Raw genomic sequence first — 21,661 nt, 5'->3', positions numbered from 1 at the left:
ACGTTTATTTAATAATATTCATTTATTGTAAAAAAAAAAAAAAAAAATCCTGACTCCAAACTTTTGAACCTCCTTTTAGTGGCTATTGTTGAAACAGAAAAAGAAAATTCAATATTTTGAAGAGTTGTATGTTTTATACTTAATTTTCTATCTTATTTTTTATTAATTAACCTTAACTTAACCTTATTAATTGAAAGACTCGATTATCATATCAATTTCACTTTCAGACTGAGCCTATAACCCAGAAAGACTTTGTCTGACTTTTTTGGTCTGACTTAAACACCGTTTTGTGTGCTTTGGACTGCACAAAAAGGATAAAACAAGTGTATGCTTTCTTTCAATTATGTCAAAGTGTATTATGGCTAATGCTGCTGTATCTTGTAGGAATGATTGATGCTTGACTGCAAATACAAAGTAAATGATTGGCAAATTAAGAAGCATTAAGTCTTATTAGTACAGATGAAAGATTCAAGATAGAAGGGATTGGAACAGCACATATCTAACATATCTGTGTACATAACTCATACTTTTAGGCTACTACTGTAGATTTATAGATGTATGAATTAGTATGACACGTCAATACAGGTAGTTTTAAAAGATTATTTAATTATATCAGTACAAATTTGTTGTAAACACATTTTATTTAAAATTTTAAAACAAAACTTAGTTGTTTTATGCTAACAAAATGAATATTTCATGCTGCACAGCTGTGATATTGAAACACATGTGGTAGGCGGGCGCAGAGTGAGTGTGTGGTGATCTGATGATCTAGTGTGTGTTTGTCTACTGTCTGTCAGTCGCGCTGTGCTTGCAGTGGGCAGCCGTCAGTGTAGCATGAAACGGCTATCTACCTCTCAGAAACGATGTCACTACTAAAACTCCGGAATACCCTTTGTTATCTACCCTCGAACACTACCAAGAAGATCATCTACCCTGACGGGCGCTTATACAGACCTAAAGTAGGGAGCAAAGGTAATAAATGAGACATTTATTTCACCTCGCATCCTGTTCAAGTAGCACATCCTGTTAGCATTAGCGGTTAGCCTGTAAACTCACACCCATGCCGTGACAAACGCGGGACTGCAGTGATAAAAGTGGATGTCAAATTGGTCATATTTTTGTGTTTATCCGGATTTTGTTGCTCCGGCTGATGTGAAACATGTCACGTTTGTAGGGGCGGTTATTTCGCGAAGTGTACAGTCAAACCCTGTTGGGTCATGGCAATCGATAAATGTATTTGTCAGATTTAATTTATCTGAGAAAAAAAAATGACGTTACTGTTTCTAGCTAACGGTTCACTGAAATGTTTGTACTGTACAATAGTAGATTGATTCCTTCTGAATTTAATCTAAATTATAACATTCATTAAATGTAATGAGTAAGTTAAACATACAGGCACTGTATCAAAACCTAGTAAGAGAAGCCTATCTAGTAGGGGTGTAACGATGCCCTCATGCCACGATTCGATACATATCACGATACGATATTATTGCGATATTCAAGGACATGGTAAAAGTTTAACAAACTGTGCTGTTGATTAAAATGCTAAATTTGGTATTACATTGGGGATGGAAATGAATAGGCTTGGGCTTCATTGGTAACCAAATGCACAGGACAATAATAACACCAGAATAAAAATCTTCATGACTCTGAAGCTGAAAATACAGAATTATTTTAGACGAATATGCTTGCACTCGGTCACTAACTAGATATATTTCAAATAATGTAGGCCACTTTTTACTGGAAACATAAGACATTTAGCATTATCAAGACCAACAAACATTCCCAATTACATTATTCGCTATATTCAACATATATATATATTAGGGGTGTAACGGTTCGCGTATTCGTACCGAACGGTTCACGGGGTGAGTTCCAAATGGAATCAGTATTCCCTATTTGATCATCCCTATGTGAGCAGGACACGGGAATCAGTATTCCCTATTTGATCATCCCTATGTGAACAGGACACACGTGTACCGTATGTAGCAGTTTGGAATGCACTTGGCAAAGGGAGCGGCGTAATTTCCTCATTATCTTCAGCTGGGATGTTCCCGTGACAATGCAGCGCCAGCATAAATAAATATACAATTCATATTTTTAAGAGTTATATTACTTTTTATATACAGTATTACAAAGCATATTTTTATAAACATTTTAAAATAAAAAATGTTTATTTTTATTTGCAACAGTTAGGCTAAAAAAAAGAAAATGATGCTGATAAAACTGCGACATCTGCTGCAGTGTTGCCAAGTTCATACATGTCCGCAGGTTGAAGCGACCCCAATTGTGTGATATTTAGCACCGGGAATGCGTATTTCAGCAGGAAACCCTGCCAAAAAGACATATATTTTACCCCCCCATAAGAGATTTTTACCAAAAAACCCTACTGAAATGAGACTGGGCTTGTTTTGGGCTAGTTTTGAGTAGCGATTGGGCGGGTTTTGTTGTGAATATCTGGCAACCCTGATCTGCTGACGGACACTGTGCTGCGTTGTCACCGGAACATCCCAGCTGAAGATAATGAGGAATTTACGCCGCTCCCTTTGCCAAGTGCATTCCAAACTGCTACATACGGTACACGTGTGTCCTGCTCACATAGGGATGATCAAATAGGGAATACTGATTCCATTTGGAACTCACCCCGTGAACCGTTCGGTACGAATACACGAACCGTTACACCCCTAATATATATATATATATATATATATATATATATATATATATATATATATATATATATATGTTGAATATAGCGAATAATAATAGTAGTATAGTACATGTACTACTACATAACTACTAGTATAGTAGTTATGTAGTACTGACACAAAATTTACACTGTAAACTTGAATTTTTTTCTCACAGTAATTTTCATTTTGTGTGAACAATACACAATATACACTCACCTAAAGGATTATTAGGAACACCTGTTCAATTTCTCATTAATGCAATTATCTAATCAACCAATGACATGGCAGTTGCTTCAATGCATTTAGGGGTGTGGTCCTGGTCAAGACAATCTCCTGAACTCCAAACTGAATGTCAGAATGAGAAAGAAATGTGATTTATGCAATTTTGAGCGTGGCATGGTTGTTGGTGCCAGACGGGCCGGTCTGGGTATTTCACAATTCCTGTCAGTTACTGGGATTTTCACGCACAACCATTTCTAGGGTTTACAAAGAATGGTGTGAAAAGGGAAAAGCATCCAGTATGCGGCTGTGGGCGAAAATGCCTTTTTGATGCTAGAGGTCAGAGGAGAATGGGCCGACTGATTCAAGCTGATAGAAGAGCAACTTTGACTGAAATAACCACTCGTTACAACCGAGGTATGCAGCAAAGCATTTGTGAAGTAGAGCTGCAACTAACGATTATTTTTTCTGTCGACTAATCTAACGATTATTTTTTCGATTAGTCGACTAATCTAACGATTATTTTTCCAGATTAGTCTTATTCTTTTTTTACTGATTATTGTATTTCAATAGGGTAGTGAATTTGTATATTATTTTAACATGAAATCAATGAATGATGACAATATTAATTGTATTTCAGGAAGGGTAGTGTACATAGTATGCCATTTTATAATGAAATATATGAACACAAGAAGCTTTTTAAACATAATATATAATGATACTATTCATCATAAAATGTATACAGAGTAGGCCTAATTAGGAAAAGTTGTTTACTATAGTAGTTGAGTATGATTTACTTATTGATTTGTGTCAATAGTAAACGAAAATGCACTTGTATTTATCTGCAAAAGGTTCACATACAGGAGCTTTCAGCATAGTGTTAATGTATAACTAGTCGTCTATTTTGAAGATACATGTGCATAAACAACGACTAAAGCTGCCAGAAGTTTTTGCCCAAACTTCAAAGACATATTTAAATGATTAAAGCTAGAGGCATATCTTAACTTTAATGTTACTTTAATCATGCAAACTACCTATACACAGCATGTTATTATGCATATGTGTTTGGGACAGAGCGGAACCAGGTCGCATTAACAGCAGATATATACAGCCCATAATAAATAAAAGCACGAGACGTCCTGGGGTCGGAGAAGAACCCCGGAAAATGTGACCGTCTGTTGCAATACACGCGCCACGGTTCAGCTGCGCGAGAGAACTCTGGCAGCAGGGTTGCCAGGTTTACACAACAAAACCCACCCATTCGTTACTCAAAACTAGCCCAAAACAAGCCCAATCGCGTTTCGGGGAGGTTCTCTGGTAAACATCGCGTTCGGGGGGTTAAATATGTGTGTTTTTTTGCTTCAACCCGCGGACATGAGACACAGCCCGCGGCAACAGTGTAGAAGTAGCCCAATTCCGTGGGAAAAAAAGCGGACTTGGCAACACTGACTGGCAGTGTGAAAGCTCCCGCTCTCCACGCGCACAGCTTCTGCTCTGCCACCGCGTGCAGTGTGAAACCGACGTTACAGAGCGAACAAAGCACAGTTTTACTCGGCTTCTGTTTAAAGTACTCCCACACTTTTGAATGTCGCGGTCCGGCTTTATATGATAAATGATCATTTTCACTATGCCCGGGAACAGAAGCTGCCATTATTCTAGATCTTCTGTTCCATTCTAGAATGTAAATAATGTGCCGCCGACGCGTCGACGCATTTCACGCACGACGTATTTTCGTAGTCGACGTCATCGACGACGTCGACGCGTCGTTGCAGCCCTATTGTGAAGCCACAACACGCACAACCTTGAGGCGGATGGGCTACAACAGCAGAAGACCCCACCGGGTACCACTCATCTCCACTACAATAGGAAAAAGAGTTTGCACGAGCTCACCAAAATTGGGACAGTTGAAGACAGGAAAAATGTTGCCTGGTCTGATGAGTCTCGATTTCTGTTGAGACATTCCATCATGCCTTGTTACCACTGTGCAGGCTGGTGGTGGTGGTGTAATGGTGTGGGGGATGTTTTCTTGGCACACTTTAGGCTCCTTAGTGCCAATTGAGCTTCATTTAAATGCCACGGCCTACCTGAGCATTGTTTCTGACCATGTCCATCCCTTTATGACCACCATGTACCCATCCTCTGATGGCTACTTCCAGCAGGATAATGCACCATGTCACAAAGCTCGAATCATTTCAAATTGGTTTCTTGAACATGATAATGAGTTCACTGTACTAAAATGGCCCCCACAGTCACCAGATCTCAACCCAATAGAGCATCTTTGGGATGTGGTGGAACGGGAGCTTCGTGCCCTGGATGTGCATCCCACAAATCTCCATCAACTGCAAGATGCTATTCTATCAATATGGGCCAACATTTCTAAAGAATGCTTTCAGCACCTTGTTGAATCAATTACACGTAGAATTAAGGCAGTTCTGAAGGCGAAACGGGGTCAAACGCAGTATTAGTATGGTGTTCCTAATAATCCTTTAGGTGAGTGTATGTTAGGGCTGTACGATTAATCGAAAAATAACCGAAACCGACATTCAGAACCTCTAACCGACGTATTTTTCCCATGTCGATTATTCCGGTTTTTACGTGACTCCGCTCCCTCAGTCACATCAAGTGCAGTTTTCAGGCACACAGAGAGAAGCAGGAGCAGTTATCTGTGTTTATAGATGCCCAGAATCACTATAGTAACTGCATGTTTTACACAGTTTATATACAGGTCAGTTAATCACCGTTCTTATAGCCTATACGCGCTGCCGCCGACACACACACGGCGCGCACAAGCCCCGAAGCCAGATCGCTTTCACTTTCGTGCTCATAAAGTTTGTCAAGTAAATGCGTTTAAAGGCGTGTCAGTTTCAACATTTAAACGCGTGCGCGTCCTCAACTGTGTCCTCACAAAGCTTTGTCATTTGTATGTTTTAAGCCCTGCCAGTTTGAAAATTAAAGCGAGTTTAGAACATCAGATGTGTATTATGTTGAACTAATGCCTGATATATTGTGACAAACGAACACTCAGACAGAAGCTCGCACATCACGTGAAGATCGCGCGCAAAGCAGCGCAGAAACGCAGTGTAAACACTGTCCTGTGACTAAAGTAAAGTCCCTAAAGTAGCTTAGAAACTCAACCGTTATAGCATATATTTTAATACCTTTGAAGTAGGCTAAGTACAAACCGCAGCTTCATAATGAATAGAGACGGTAATGAGTAATTCACACACAATCACTCTCTCATTAATGCATTCAAATAAATGTAATGTAGGCCTACTGTGTTAATGTATCTGTATCTGATGTACAAGCAGAAATCTGCTCCATAGACAATAACTGCTGAAAGTGAACCGTTTCCTTCAAGTGTTTTAAAATCACAAAGAAATGCACTTTTTCATTAGAAAAAAAAAATCCACCTTTAATAGTAGAAAATATTTACAGTAAAAACCTTATCAGGAAATTACTGAACCTTACGAGGCAAAAAAAGAAAAGAAAAGCAAAATAATCGTTCATTAATCGTAATCGAGGTAAAATGTTCAATTAATCAAGGTTTTTATTTTTGGTCAAATCGTTACAGCCCTAGTGTATGTTGTCACTATCCACGATACATATCATTGTATTTTTTATAGCGATATATTGTGACACAATAGGGGTGTAATGGTGCACAAAACTGACGGTTCGGTATGTACCTCGGTTTTGAAGTAACCGTTTGGTATGGGTTCGGTATAGCAGTTTGACAAAATTACTTTTTATTTATTTTTTTTAAAATGGTTTACTGAAGAAAAAAAAAGTGTCTGTCCTTAAATGAATTAAATTATAACTAAAAGTTTGTGTTCTGCACCATTGGCTTCAGTTGGATGCTGTCTGGGTTTTTGTGGCCGATTTAACATGTAGAATCGTTGTTGAGCCGTCGGGAGGGGGGGCGGGGGGGGGGTACACACATGCACACACACACACACACACACACACACACACACACACACACACACACACACATATATATAATTAAAACATTTTAAATTACATTTTGAAAATAAAAAAATATAAATGAGGCTCAACCATTTAAGCATGTGTTTATTTTAGTACTTCCGTCACAACACTACAGCCTGTAAAACATAAATATCAGTAAATAATTGTAATATAAATAATATAAGAAAGTTAGTTACAACAAAAAATATTTGTTTTATATTTCCCCACAGAGGTATGCCGCTTTGCGCTGAAAGGGATGTGGGACACGAGCAGGAAAGAGAGCATTGCTTTTCTAATATCTTCATGTTTTCTCCTGATGTTCCAAAACTGATAACTTACTTGTAGTAAAAGGTGTGAAGAATGAATTTATCTTCCGCAAGGTCAAGACCTTTAGGCTTTGTTTGATTATGCGCTGCGAGAGAAAGCAAAACTAAAAATCTCCGGCGTGTATGAAATGCGCTATACACATAAACTAATGCACCTTAACTCTAATAACAAGCACAAACTGTGTTAAATAGAATTTGAAGTAAAATGTATCTGTCCTACACCGTTTTCTACTTTACCACAGTAAATGATGCCAATATACTCCTAATTAAAAGCATACAAAAGGAAGAAACATTTATAATCCCCTGTGAGAGACGTAAATGAAGATTTGGGAAAATAAATAAGAGATGTCCAGTAGAATAAAATGGAGTAAGCCTATTGTTCAATTTGTGGAAAATCGGGTTACCAGATCGCGAAATGCAGGCAAAGCTTAAATTTGTCTCACCTCACAAACAAAGCTCTCTCGTTCGGCATGAATCCATATGTTTCCATGGTTGCGATGTAACGTTTAATTGCGAACCTATAATTTATTTTGTAAATAAAGCTTTGTGCTTCACTCGTGTCATAATATTCATGTAAAACAGCATTCACACACCAAAAAAAAAAGTGTTCCGGCCGACCACCGCCAGTGCTACTCAGCCACCACGGTGGCGCTCTTCTATAAAAACTAGAGACAGTTGACACACTTGTGTTCTTAGCTAAAAACGTGTAAAAAATACTTATCCCAGTTTAATTTCCCCCAGTTGCACAATGTAAATTGTGAATTGCATGCACTAAAAAAGTTGACAGAATGCATTTTCTGTACTTGTTTAGCTCTACTTCAGTTACATTTACATGTGTTCATTTAATAAAAAGCAGTAAGTGATCACTTGTTCTAGATTTTTTTTTTAACTGCTTAAATTTGCTCTAAACGTAATTTTTTTAAAATTTAATTTAGTTCTATCTAAATTGTTTTTGTTGTTTTTAATGGGGGCAAAAGAAAATATATATTTTTGTGTTATTTAAAAGCAATTGCAAACTCATCGAGATCAGGGTGGGAAATTAGCACCCACCACCAGCCAATGGCGGGTACTTTTTCAAAGTGGCGGGTGGTTTGAATTTAAAAACATATTTTTATTGGTTACTACTTAAAACTAGCCTGGATGCCAGGCGAACTTAGCCCCGCCCACAACATTTTTACCCGGGCAGTTCGGTCTGGACTTGATCGGTAGAGAAGTAACTATGCCCGAACAGAAACTGTTCGGACCAATGAAATCATCAGGGCGGGCTTTAGACGATGATGGACAGATGATAAACAGTAACGTAATCATCCACGTCAAAGGCGCTTGGGTTGAGTTTGTTCTAATCCTAAACGGAGAACTTGTTCGTATATGCATTCACCTTTACTATTTCTCTCAGAAATGATGATCGTGTTGGTAAGTACTCTGTGTATCCTTAAATTATTTTATTACAACACCGGCAAATCTTGTTTACGCTTATCTTTTTCTTCTAACGTTAGGCTACTTATTCCAGCGTGCGTGCAGACAGGGTTGCCAAGTTTTTACAACGAAACCCGCACAATTGCTAACGTTCCTCAAAACTAGCCAAAAACAAGCCCAATAGCTTTCCAGAGGGGGTTCTCCGGGAAAAAAAGGCATTTGGAGGGTAAAATATGTGTTATTTTGGCAGGGCTGGCAGCTAAAAATCGCATTCCTGGGTCTATATATCACATAATTGGGGTCGCTTCAACCCGCGGACATGGCAACACAGTGCAGTTGAGTTCTGTTGACATTTGACAACTAACGTTATGCGTCGCTCTGTTGCTCTGATTGGTTGTAGGTCTATCCAATTGAGGTCTTTCCTGGTTCGGTTGAAACACGCCCCATAATCACAGCCCAACGGAGCAGTTTCAGACTCATATTCTGACTAGAATTGAGTATGACGACGTCAGGCTAACTTAAAACATTCCTTGTAACGGATTGGACCGCTTTTGTCAAAGAATGCTGTTGCTAGTAACAATAATGGACTTTTGTCGAGTAACTCATCATTTGATTGGTTTTCAGTGCTGAGCTGATACAGATGAAAGGAAAATGATCGGTTAAAAAAATGTGCCGACATATCCCCGGTATTAAGAGGCCCGCCGCGGAGTCAGCATCTTACTCTTGCTGCTCACTTTTCATAGGCCTAATCAACATATGAAATTAAAATAATAATATTATAGGCTAAAATTTAAACAGCCTAACTATGAAACTAAATAGGCTATGGTTTATTTAACCCTCTGTCTGACGGAGGTGCCAGCGCGTTCTGATGGATTTTTTCCTTTATGACAGCGGAATATTACAGATAAGTGTCCCCATCAACCTGAATTCACCCCATACTATGCTAGTGCACTTTCTTTTATAAATTTGGGTTCTGGAAAAGTGTCTGGTAAAATTGGGCATCCACCAGCCACTGTGGCTCATTTCCCACCCTGATCGAGATATATATTGAATATCGTAAAAAGTTTGAGATATAAAATTGTTTTAGATATCGGCCAGCCCTACCTCACGGTGATTTTGATTCATAGCAAGACATTTTCCTTCACTTTCTCTCCTTTCCGTTTGTGGAAAAATGTCGTCTTCTCAAACTATTTATCACAACTGCAAAGGTCCAGGGAAAGAGACTTATGCAATAAGAATTACAGCCTGTTTGGGCCGCTCTCGATCCTTGGCTTCCGCAGGACAGTCATCCCAAGTGAAAAAGTTGGAGTTCTTGGAGGCCATCCTCTTAAGATCTAATAAACCTCCAAAAAGGCCTCCAAACAAAACACATTCCTGGAGCTGAAGCAGTGGGAGGGTTTATGTTGCAATGCGTGTATAGGTTTGCATATAGGAAAACTGAAGGCCTGCTGAGATGTTTCAAAGTGTGTGTGGGAAAAAGATACCCCTCATGTTTCCTCTATCAGTACGTTCTCGCTGAGCATCATAAACCTTTCTGTATTTGTCAAGTTCAGTGGCGGTTTATGTTTGTAGGCAAATATGTTTCTTAAATATCTGTGAATATGAATTTAAAATGATTGGTGTTTTGGGAGATGTGTGTTGGATGCTTCCACAGCTAAAGGAAGGGCTCACTAATTTTATTGCGTTTGAAGATTGTCAACAGATGTGTTTTGATGGAGCAAGATGTTGTTCAGACATTTCACAGCGTTTGAAGTTCTTGTGCAATGGGTAGCTTTTCAGATAAAAGATGAAGTGGAATATAGGGATTTCAGGAGCTTTTTTTACCTACTCCGAAGGTTTTTGGGCTGGTTTTTTGTAATTCAGCAAGAACATATTCAATTGAAATAAAAAGTTACTGTTAACATTTATAATGTTACAAAATATTTCTGTTTTAAATAAATGCTTTTCTTTTGAACTTTCTATTCTTAAAAAAAATGTTTCTCTGTTTCCACAGAAATATAAAGCAGCACAACTGTGTTTTCCAAGCCATAATGAGAAACGATTTTAATTAAAACATAGGCCTAGGGCTGTGCAATTAATTGAATTTCGATTTCGATTTTGGCTCCCAACGATCACCAAAATAGTACAATCGAGAAAAAACTATTATTTTGCCATGTTCAGTTTTGCAAGAACACTTATTTTGTCTTGCGTTCTGAATGAAAGCGCACGCGCACATCCGCCCCTCCCGAAGCCACAAACTTTCTTAGGTCGTGACTCGTGTGCATATCATCCGCTGGAATTTAAAAACTCAGCACGAGTAAAGATGGCAGAAGGAGGGCAGTTACAGCAGCGTTTGGTGAGCAAAAAAGGCAAAACCAACTCCGTTGTCTGGGAACAGTTTGGCTTCGAGGAATCAGACGACGAGCAGAAACATGCTACGTGCAAGATTTGCTACATGGTAGTGGCTGCAACGCAAGGGAACACCACGAATTTGTTCAACCACTTGAAAATTAAACACAGAGTGGCCTATAACCATCTAATAAAGAAACAAAAACTGACGAGAGCAGGGGTGCCGTGTAAAAGGCCTTTAAATAAATTTTTTTCCTTAAAATTTTTCAAAAATTTCTCTCTTTGTAAACGTTGTTTAATGCATGCGAGTGCTGCCGTATGTCCGAATATGACCAGTCATGTTCGCCGTCATCACCTGGGTGTAGAGCCAGAAGACTCGAATGAGAAGTCGCGCGCGCTGTGAGAAAATGTGTCTCTGTGCACTCATCCGAAAGCGCGCACACGTCTCACAGCGCGCAAATATTGAGTTCTCTTTCAAGTCTTGCTCTTGAACGGACAAACTCACACAAAACGTATGTCAACATGTCCATCTTGATGAGTATCCTAGCAGACATAGTCTGAATATGCCTTAAGTAAACTTTATACAGTCGAGAAAGACGACGCATATCCGAGCATTAGGTCTTAAAGGGGCAGTAGCCTTTACTGCTGTCTGTTTCATGTCAAACAACAAAAGACAAGGACATCACTCACTGCTCTTGATTGACTAGCTTTTGTAAGTTTAATAGGATTAATCTTTAATTTATGCACTCAAATATGCAATGTTATTTTACATTTGATACATTTCTGTACCTGAAAACTAATGTTAGACGTACCTGAAAAACCTGAAAAGCATATCTAGCCGAACCATATTGTTGATCTTATTTATTTGTGGTTATCATTTTTACTTGAATACTTTTATACTTTGATTTGAATATATGTTATATTATTTATTTTAATAGTTCAAAAAGTACAACAAATGTTACAATTTCAATTGAATTGTTGAAAGGTGTCTTTTTAATAAATGCAACACATTCCCAAAGTCATGTGAAATAATCGTGTTACATAATCGTGATTTCAATATTGACCAAAATAATCGTGATTATGATTTTTTCCATAATCGAGCAGCCCTACATAGGCCTATTGTTGAAAAAAATATGCAGAGAATTTATTATTAATAATCAATAATGTTAGGCATTGCCGTTTGAGCTGATGCTGAACTGAAGCACTTTGCTAGTGGGTTAAACCAAACGTTTATATTCAGTTTATACAGTTATATTCAGGGTTTTCCTGGGTCAAAAATTGTCTTTGGTGGTGGCTGACAGACACACAGTAAAAAGTACCCTACCCACATGATCAAGGTGATGATCAAGGTGATTCCAAGCATCTCTATGAGATGGCAGAGATAGAGACATGCGGCCGTCATGCGCGATTAATTGTGCATGTGAGAGAGGTAAATTAAACCGTGCGTCTGCGCCATTCATTCACACCGAGACACGCAGGATTCATATTTAAATAGTGTTTTTTTGCAGTTTAATATTCACAGACACTAGTCTATATCACCAGATGCAATTGATTTAATGTGAATCGGTACTCTGTAGTACCGACGTAATTCGGTCGGTGCCCTTAAAAGTACAAGTACGGTACCCAACCCTAGCCCTTAAGCCCCTGGGTATACTTCAGTCTCACAGCTTTCAAAGTATACTCAAGCGCGGATGGCAGAGTTCGACACTTGTTGTGACTTCTGACTTTCAGGCGCATGTGCTGTTGCGCGCGGATGTGCGGACGCCCGCGAACCCTCCTGATGACGAAAATTACGTCACATGGATGGTGCAGGGACACTGATGGCCAAAGTATATTTTGGCCTTAACACTAATCGATCAGACCTCAGGCACCCAAAGTACCAGTAAGGTGCCCAAAATGCCACATTAACCAATCGGAAAAAAATGTAATGTATTTTTTAAAGTTACAACTATCGTGATCATCGTTTTCAAGTCACTGTTACATCCGGGTACTCGAGTACTCATGCACAACCCTACTACAAAACGTAACAAAGTTGCAGCTAGGGCTGAAACGATTCATTGAGTTAATCGATTAACTCGATTACAAAAATTCCTCGAGGCAAAAACTCTGCCTCATTAAATTCCTATGACGCGCACTATATCATTACATTTGGGATCATTACATTCTTAAAAAAGAAGAGAACAAGGTGCAATGTGTCTACTGCAAAGTAGACCTGGCATTCCACAGCAGTACGACTTCAATGGTAACGTAGCCTAAGCCTATACATTGATGTTCGCTGATTTTAATCCCATACTGTATTTGTAGCGATGTCGTGATGCGGTTTGATATGATGTTTAGCTTTGATGTTTTTAAGTAGTAAACGTATTCACGTTCAATTGCAAGAGAGCTGGGCGATTTGGAGCAAAAAATATATCTCGATATATTTTGCTATATCTCGATATACAATATATATCTCGATATCTTTACAGGAAAAATAACCCCCCAAAAACTACTGCAAAAACAAATATGCCAAATACCACAAAGTCAATTTTTTTATTGAAGTGCAAAGAGGTAGGCAGTTCATGTAGGAACAAAGTAGGGATGCAACAATACAGTAAGTCCACAGTTCAATACATACCTCGGTTTTTTTTACCACGGTTTTCGGTTCGGTTCTGATGGCTAGTCGCATCAGATTTTTGCTATTCTATTCTTAGCCGAACAGCAAGAGCTTGAGGAGGAAAAAATACTTTTTTTTATTGCAATACTCTTTCTTTATTTTACTTTAAAAGACTTGAAAAACCTTACTTAAACTTAAAACTTTACTTTTAAAAAACCTTGTACACATTCCTAGTGTACTGTATAATATAAAATAAATATATATTTATGAAGATTTACACTGGCAGCTCAGAGCTGTACAGCAGCATTTAAGTATGAAATTGAATTAATAAATAGACTTGCCTATAAAATATACATTGATTCTTATTAAAGCTACTGTATTAGTTTTTCAGTCAAGAGCCGTGAATGATTTTGTCTTTGTCTTTTGTTATTTTATTAACCACTAAAGGAATAGTTCACTCAAAAACGAAAATGCTGTCATTGATTCCTCGAGCTCAAGTTGTTTTAAACCTGAATAAAGTTCTTTCTTCTGTTGGACATAACATATATTTTTAAGAATATTGGAAACCAAACAGTTGCTGGTCCCCATTGTAGGAAATAATAATATGAATGTCAATCGCTACCATCAGCTGTCTGTGTTCAACAGAAGAAATTAATACAGGTTTGGAACAACATTAGAGTGAGTAAATAATGACATCATTTTAGAGTGAACTGTCCCTTTAAGGACAAGCGGCAGCGTGTTCACTAGGCTGCCCTGCTGTCAATTTAAGACTTTCACGCATCTAATATACAGACACACGCTGATTTTACTTTCACTTTAGACATAACCGACTGTGTTTATGTTAACCTTGTGTGTATTTGACAGTATTAGCGAAGTAAGATTTAGTCCAGTAATCACTTGTTTGACAGGCTTTTAGTGCGCGCACTCGGGAAAGCGCATGGTGCCCTACGCGCAGGGCTTTAAAACGCATGCAAATAATGAATTTTCATTCAAAAATAAAGCTACTCAAATCAAGGGCATAGTAAGTAACCTTCTCCAGCAAGCAAGCCGCTCTCTCTCCGTAGTGTACAGTCGCGGGAGTTCTTGTCTCGCAAAGTAATGCTGCCTAGGTAAACTGTATCTTGGATCAAGTGTTTGAGAACCAACTGTCGGCATTCATGGCAGTAGACATCTGTCTGCTGTTCGTCCGACGCCTTAAAACCGAAGTATCTCAATATAATGGAGCCAGTTGTTTTTAAGACGAGTTCTGTAGCCTCCGAGCTGGTTGCGGACGCCGCCATGACAACACGCGAGGGGAGGGGGAACAAAAGCAAGGAGGCGGGGGGCGAGTGAGCGGGGGCGAGCACAGCACAGAGAAGACAAACAAGCTAAGTGGCGGAATTAGAATTAAATATAAACAATATATCGATATATACGATATGTCAAAATCCATATCGTGTTTAAAAAATATCTCGATATATTTTAAATATCGAGATATCGCCCACCCCTACAAGAGAGTATAGCCTAAAAAGAACCCCTTCACACACACACACGCATGCACCCTCGTCTCTCTCATGCGCCAGTCAGACCAATCGCGTCAATGCATCTCACATATGCTTAAACTTTTATGTAGCCACGCAACTATAATTTCAGCATGCATTCACGAGATACACCGGGACGTGATGTTGTGACGCGATATTTCGAACGGATGTTTCACCTAAAATGCACCGCAATGCAAGTGATGCAAGCCAAATGCGGCATTCTATTGAAAATGAATGTATGTATTTCTGCCGTACCAAACTGCAATGAAGCAACTGGTCTGACTGGGGCTCACTCTTCCTCACGCACGGCACGCGTGCGCATATACACACACACACACACACACACACACACACACACACACACACACAGGTTGCTAGGTTACCATAGCAAATAGGCTCACCCCAGAAATTATATATTATTTGTTAGTAGCCTAATGGTATATGCTGCAGGTGTAGAAATCTACATAAAACAGATATTTACTTTGATGTCAGGGCTAGATTACAGCATGAAACCTGTTGTGCATATTAATAAATTAAACTGCTTTTCCTCTTCATTTTCGTTATGCATTATTTGTTTTGGTTGTTTAAAAACACGCAAAAAAGTTTTTATCCGATTAATCGATCGATTAAGTGCTAGATTAATCGATTACAAAAAGAATTGATAGCTGCAGCCTTAGTCGCAGCCAATCAGAACAGTGGAGACAATACTTGTTGTTGTACTGTACAGTCATGTTTTGGACCAATCCGTTTTCACAGCTTCATAGGCTGAATAGAAACCAATTGATTTGCAAAATGCACTGGTATATCGATGAGAGAGCTATCATTCACCGCTTTATCACCTCACAAAGTAAAAGTAAAGTAAAAGTGCTGCAGAATTACAGCTAATCAGAAAAATAAAGACAAGTTCTCCCTGAAAACTAAAACTAAGAACAAATAGTTTGTAATTTCTGTATTTTTCCAGACAGTTGCGAAACTTAAGGGATTTTTCATATAATGCCCAATGAACCTCTCCTCATCCATGTTTGGTATTTAATATTCATGAGGAGCATGATTTTGATCCAGTACGTTTTCGGGGGGCTTTTTACGCACCGGAAGTGACTGTGCTGTGTTGTTCTTTTGAAATACTAGCTTCACTGACTCAAAATAATAAACAATATATTTATTCTGTAAGTTTATTACAGTAAACACCACAGCGTATTCCCACTCTGTTTCCACAAGGCTACCCAAACACAAACGGCCTGACCGCACTGGGCAGCACTCCAAGACACCCATCACGCTCTGATGAAGAGGACTACACAAATAGTGCCATCCCAGTGCTCCCATAACTAACTCCACTGAGACACATTTCCAAAGAGAGAAACAAATATAGACACAGGAGTCAATTCTCAGCACATTGACACCTTTTTGTGGCCATTTTGGCTGTGATTGCCTAGTTACTGAAAGGCCGAAACCATTATTATTGTGAATCGGAGCAAATGCCGTTATCCAAGTTAGGAATCAAGAACCAGTTATTATTCAGAAGAGCGAGGAGCCTCAGTTCATGTCACGTGTGTCTTTTTAATAGGCAGGGTCCACAGTGTTATGATGACCTCATTGTAGTAATAAATCATGTGTGAGCGTTACACATGCTGCGCACACCTCATAATGTGACCTCATCCTGCACGGTCCTGACAGCAAACAATGTCACGGTCAAGAGGTAAAGAGAGCATATAAAAAAAAAACTCCATATGCTTTCCACATATAGCCCAACATATGCTTCCTTTTACTTCGTTCAGGCCTTGAAACCTTGGCCTACTAGGTAATGGATGTATTTAGCTATCAGTATGCGATACACTCTGCAGAGGAGTTTTAAACCATTCATCTGTTTCTCTGTATGTGCGCAAACGTCTCTGCTATGACTCATATTTGAGGGATTGGCGGGTTGTGTTAGTGTTGAGTCTCTGTCAGCACCTCTTAATGCTCACTCTATAGCAGGGGTCAGCTTGAAGTCAAATCTGGGAGCCGCACTGTACTTATTCATAGCGCTGATTTCTGCCATTGTTTTTTGCTTTACGTTTATGCTTACAGTAAATCATTTAGCTGACCGTATTATCTTGGGATGGGGTTCAAGTATGAAATGTAACATTTTTGCCCACCAGTAACGGTGGCTGGCGTATGACCAATTTTACCAGTCACTTAAGGTGCATTCACACTACTAGCACCACGACCCCATTCATTTCGTTGGAGAGCGTGTGATTTTTGGCGACATGAGCGACAGTGACCTTTGGTGAATGGCTGGGGTGTGTCCAACGATTCGACAAAGTTGAGATCTTTTCAAATGAAGAGCGACTTTCGGGAGCGACAACCAATAGGACTGAAGTCAGTGGAGCTCGCATTATTCGTCACTCTTCAGTGCCAAGGCAAGATGAAGGAGAAGCTCATTTTAGCAGTCAGCAACTGTCCTACACAATACAGTTAGTCCACGGTTCAATACATACCTCGGTTTTTAACCACGGTTTTCGGTTCGGTTCGGTTTTTTGCTATTCTATTCTTAGGCGACAGGAACAGCAAGAGGTTAAGGAGAAAAAAGACTATTTTTTTTATTGCAATACTTTCTTTTTTTACTTAAAATAATTGAAAAACCTTACTTAAACTTTACTTTAAAAAAAAAAAAACCTTGTACACATTCCTAGTGTATTGTATAATATAAAACAAATATATATAAAGATTTACACTGGCAGCTCAGAGCTGTACAGCAGCATTTAAGTATGAAATTGAATGAATAAATGTAAAAATAAAACACTACATAGACTTCACTATAAAATATACATTGATTCTTATTAAAACTACTGTTTTAGTTTTTCAGTCAAGAGCAGTGAGTGATTTTCTCTTTGTCTTTTGTTGTTGTATTAACATTAAAGGGATAGTTCATTCAAAAATGAAAATTCTGTCATCGAGAAATGAATACAGGTTTGGAACAATATTAGAGTGAGTAAATAATGACATAATTTTAGAGGTGAACGGTCCCTTTAAGGACAGCATGTTCACTAGGCTGCTGCTGTCAATGTAAGACCTCCGTGCATCTAATAGACACGCGATTTTACTTTCACTTTAGACAAAACCGACTGTGTTTTATGTTAACCTTGTGTGTATTTGACAGTATTAGTGCAGTTAGACGACTACTTAGTTCAGTAATCACATGTTTGACAGGCGTTTAGTGCACGCGCTCGGAAAAGCGCATGTTAAAATATAATTAATTCAATGCAAATTCATTAATTCATTAATTCAATGAATAATTAATTCAATGCAAAACCGCAATTCACAAGCGCGTATTGAACGGTGAATGCCGTACCGAACGGTTCAATATTATATTGAGAATTGTGGCATCCTATATATATATATATATATATATATATATATATATATATATATTACAATGGTTGTTTTTATGAATAAAATTAATTAGGTAGCTAGTAGCCTACCATTTACTGGTAAACAATAAACAAACATCACAGTAGGGATGCACGATATTGGGTTTTTGCCGATATCCGATATGCCGATATTTTTCAACTAATTTTGGCCGATGCCGATTTCGATACCGATATATGTTTATTTTTTCCATTTGTTTGGAAACCACCATTTTGAGAAAAAAAAAGGTTTTTTTTCATTCTGGTTTCAGATATCCGAGGTCTCCTTACTAAAAGGATACTTGTTAAAAATAAATTAATGTTAATAAAGTTCTTTTTTAAAATAACAGTATATTAAAAGCGCTGAAAATAACAATAATAAAGTCAGTAATTTTTCACCCCAGACAGATGCAGTTGTAACCTAAATGCTTTGGCCATCCGTGTCCCTGCACCATCCATGTGACATAATTTTCGTCATCAGGAGGGTTCGCGGGCATCCGCACTCCCTATCCGTGTGCGGTTTGAGACCGCGCGGACATTCCGCGCGCAACAGCACATGCGCCTGAAAGTATACTTTGAAACAGTTATTTTAGAGCTCCTTGAATTATTTTTCAACATTCATTTCATAAAATTTAATTACAGATTAATAAACTGTATGTAAAAGTATTTAATTTACAAGTGCCATGCTTGTGCTTTGACATCATTACTGCTTTATTTATTCAGAAAAAGAAGTAACTTCTATTCATTTGTGTATTCTACTTTTCATTTTATTACTGTAACAACAGCGCCTCCACTAAATAAGCTATATATAACATTCTACCGGTCGGGCACTAGGACCTGGAGGAGCTTCAGCTGCTGTAGAGGCTGCTGCGTGCGCTATAGAGTGGTGAGACGCGATTGTGCTTGTTTTGGGCTAGTTTTGTTGTGAAAACCTGGCAATCCTGCGTTGATTCACAAATTCAAGGCAGCATTTAAAAACTGTAAATATAAATCCCCATACATGCAATGCATTTGCTTGTTTTCACTAGAAGAATGAGCACACGGCTGACGTGATCTTATCGCTATAGCAGTCCTTGCACACGTGAGTTATTGCAGGCGCATATCAACACATTATCATATCGGCAAGGCATATCGGCATAATTTTTTCATATTCCGATGTCGTGCCGATAATATCGTGCATCCCCACATCACAGACAATGGCAGACAGGGACCAAGGCAGCTCTGGCATAATTAACAGTTAAGGCCTTTGCACACTGAGTCCGAAATTTTCGCATGCGTTTTTTTCGTATTCGTGAACCGAAAAATTCGTCACGCACAGAGACCTTGCACACTGAGTCCGATGCGTATTAATAAATGCGTTACGGAAAAAAAACGCAAAACAACACAAAATGCCGTCTTCCACCCCCTTATCAAGGAGCTGCGGATTATCCAGACCGATTGAAAGTTGAATGTCAGTGGCTCCGTTTGATGCTTTGCTAGCGATACTGGAGCCACATATTAAAAAGAAGACCACCAATTTCCAATCCTGAACAGAGACTGGCAGTATGTCTAGGATCCGCGCACACACACACACACACACGGTTTACAGGGAGTTGGTGTGCTATAATTATAGCTGTGATATTGTAGTATTTTTGATACAATAATATTTGTATATAATTGTAGATATCTGAGGAGCACTGGCGATTCATTCACCAGCATTGCCAGCAGTTTTAGGTTGGGCATCAGCACTGTAGATGGGAAAAACGGATGCGAAAAACGCAGAAAACCGAACCCGTTACGTTTATTTTTTTTTGACGGACGAAAATTTCGGAGGCAGTGTGCAAGCGTGATTGACATAACGTGAGGTCGAATTTATTTTTTGACGTGTGAAAATTTCGCATGCGAATTTCGGACTCAGTGTGCAAAGGCCTTTATTGTAAAGTACCGAAAAATGGTACCGTTGGGTACTGGCACCGGATTTCAGGCACCGGTACCGGTACCAGTTAAAATGTGAACGGTAGGGCTGTAACGATTTGACCAAAAATAAAAACCTTGATTAATTGAACATTTTTTTTTTTTTAACTTTTTTTTTGTTTTTGTTTTTTGCTTTACATTTTTTGCCCTCATAAGTTTTTTTTAGTAAGTTCCTGATAAGGTTTTTACTGTAAATATTTTCTACTATTAAAGGTGGAATTTTTTTTTCTAATGAAAAAGTGTATTTCTTTGTGATTGTAAAATACTTGAAGGAAACGGTTCACTTTCAGCAGCTATTGCCTATGGGGCAGATTTCTGCTTGTTGTACATCAGATAGGCCTACACATAAATTAACACAGTAGGCCTACATTTAATTTATTTGAATGCATTAATTTGAGAGTGATTGTGTGTGTGAATTACTCATACCGTCTCTATTCATTATGAAGCTGTGGTTTTGTACTTACTTCAAAGGTATTAAAATACATGCATATAACGGTTGAGTTTCTAAGCTACTTTAGTGACTTTACTTTAGTCACAGGACAGCGTTGACACTGCGTTTCTGCGCTTCTCTCTGCACGCGATCTAAGAACGGCAATTAACTTACCTGTATAAACTGTGTAAAACATGCAGTTACTATAGTGATTCTGGGCATCTATAAACACAGATAACTGCTCCTGCATCTCTCTGTGTGCCTGCAAACTGCACTTGATGTGACTGACGGGGCGGAGTCACGTGACTAAAACGAAATAACCAACATGGGAAAAAACGTCGGTTAGAGGTTCTGAATTTCGGTTTCGATTATTTTTTGATTAATCGTACAGCCCTAGTGAACGGTACCCAACCCTATCGATAAGAGGAATCAAAATGTACATTTTATGACAAGTTTCCGATTCCAGAATTGGAATTGATTTTCGTTTCCCAAACCTGCCCGTAAGAGCTGTATTTGTAATGTTTGAGTTGGGAGAGGCACAACACGTGAAAGGGGCGTGTAGTTTTATTTTACATGTGAGACAGCCATCATGGTCAACAGATGGCAAGCATGAAATTCAGGAAGTTATCTGCCTGGGAAAAGAAGGACAAGCTAATACAAATAAACAAGCCAACACAACTTTTTCCTTAGTCATGATTAATCCAGGTTAAAAGAAGTGAGTCTTGAGTCAGTGCCTGAATATTGGGTGGGATTCTGCTGTTCTGTAGTGGAAGATGGGTGTGAGAACAGTTGAGTGCTTAGTCTTGTTGTCATGTTATGGGTGTGACTGGCCAC

General features: G+C 38.7%; 1 protein-coding gene across 1 annotated transcript in view; it reads left to right on the top strand.

Moving 5' to 3' along the window:
• The first annotated feature begins 785 nt into the window (after positions 1-785).
• specc1la (sperm antigen with calponin homology and coiled-coil domains 1-like a) overlaps positions 786-21,661 on the top strand; it is a 59,652-nt gene continuing 38,776 nt past the window's right edge. The window contains exon 1 of the mRNA XM_079826963.1: positions 786-972. The gene's annotated coding sequence lies outside the window, so the exon portion shown is untranslated. The remainder of the gene's footprint in view (positions 973-21,661) is intronic.

This window comes from Gobio gobio (assembly GCF_949357685.1).
Source record: "Gobio gobio genome assembly, chromosome: 10".
Lineage (NCBI taxonomy): Eukaryota > Metazoa > Chordata > Actinopteri > Cypriniformes > Gobionidae > Gobio > Gobio gobio.
Note: the sequence above shows the minus strand (reverse complement) of the source record. Positions and strands in the feature narration are given on the sequence as shown.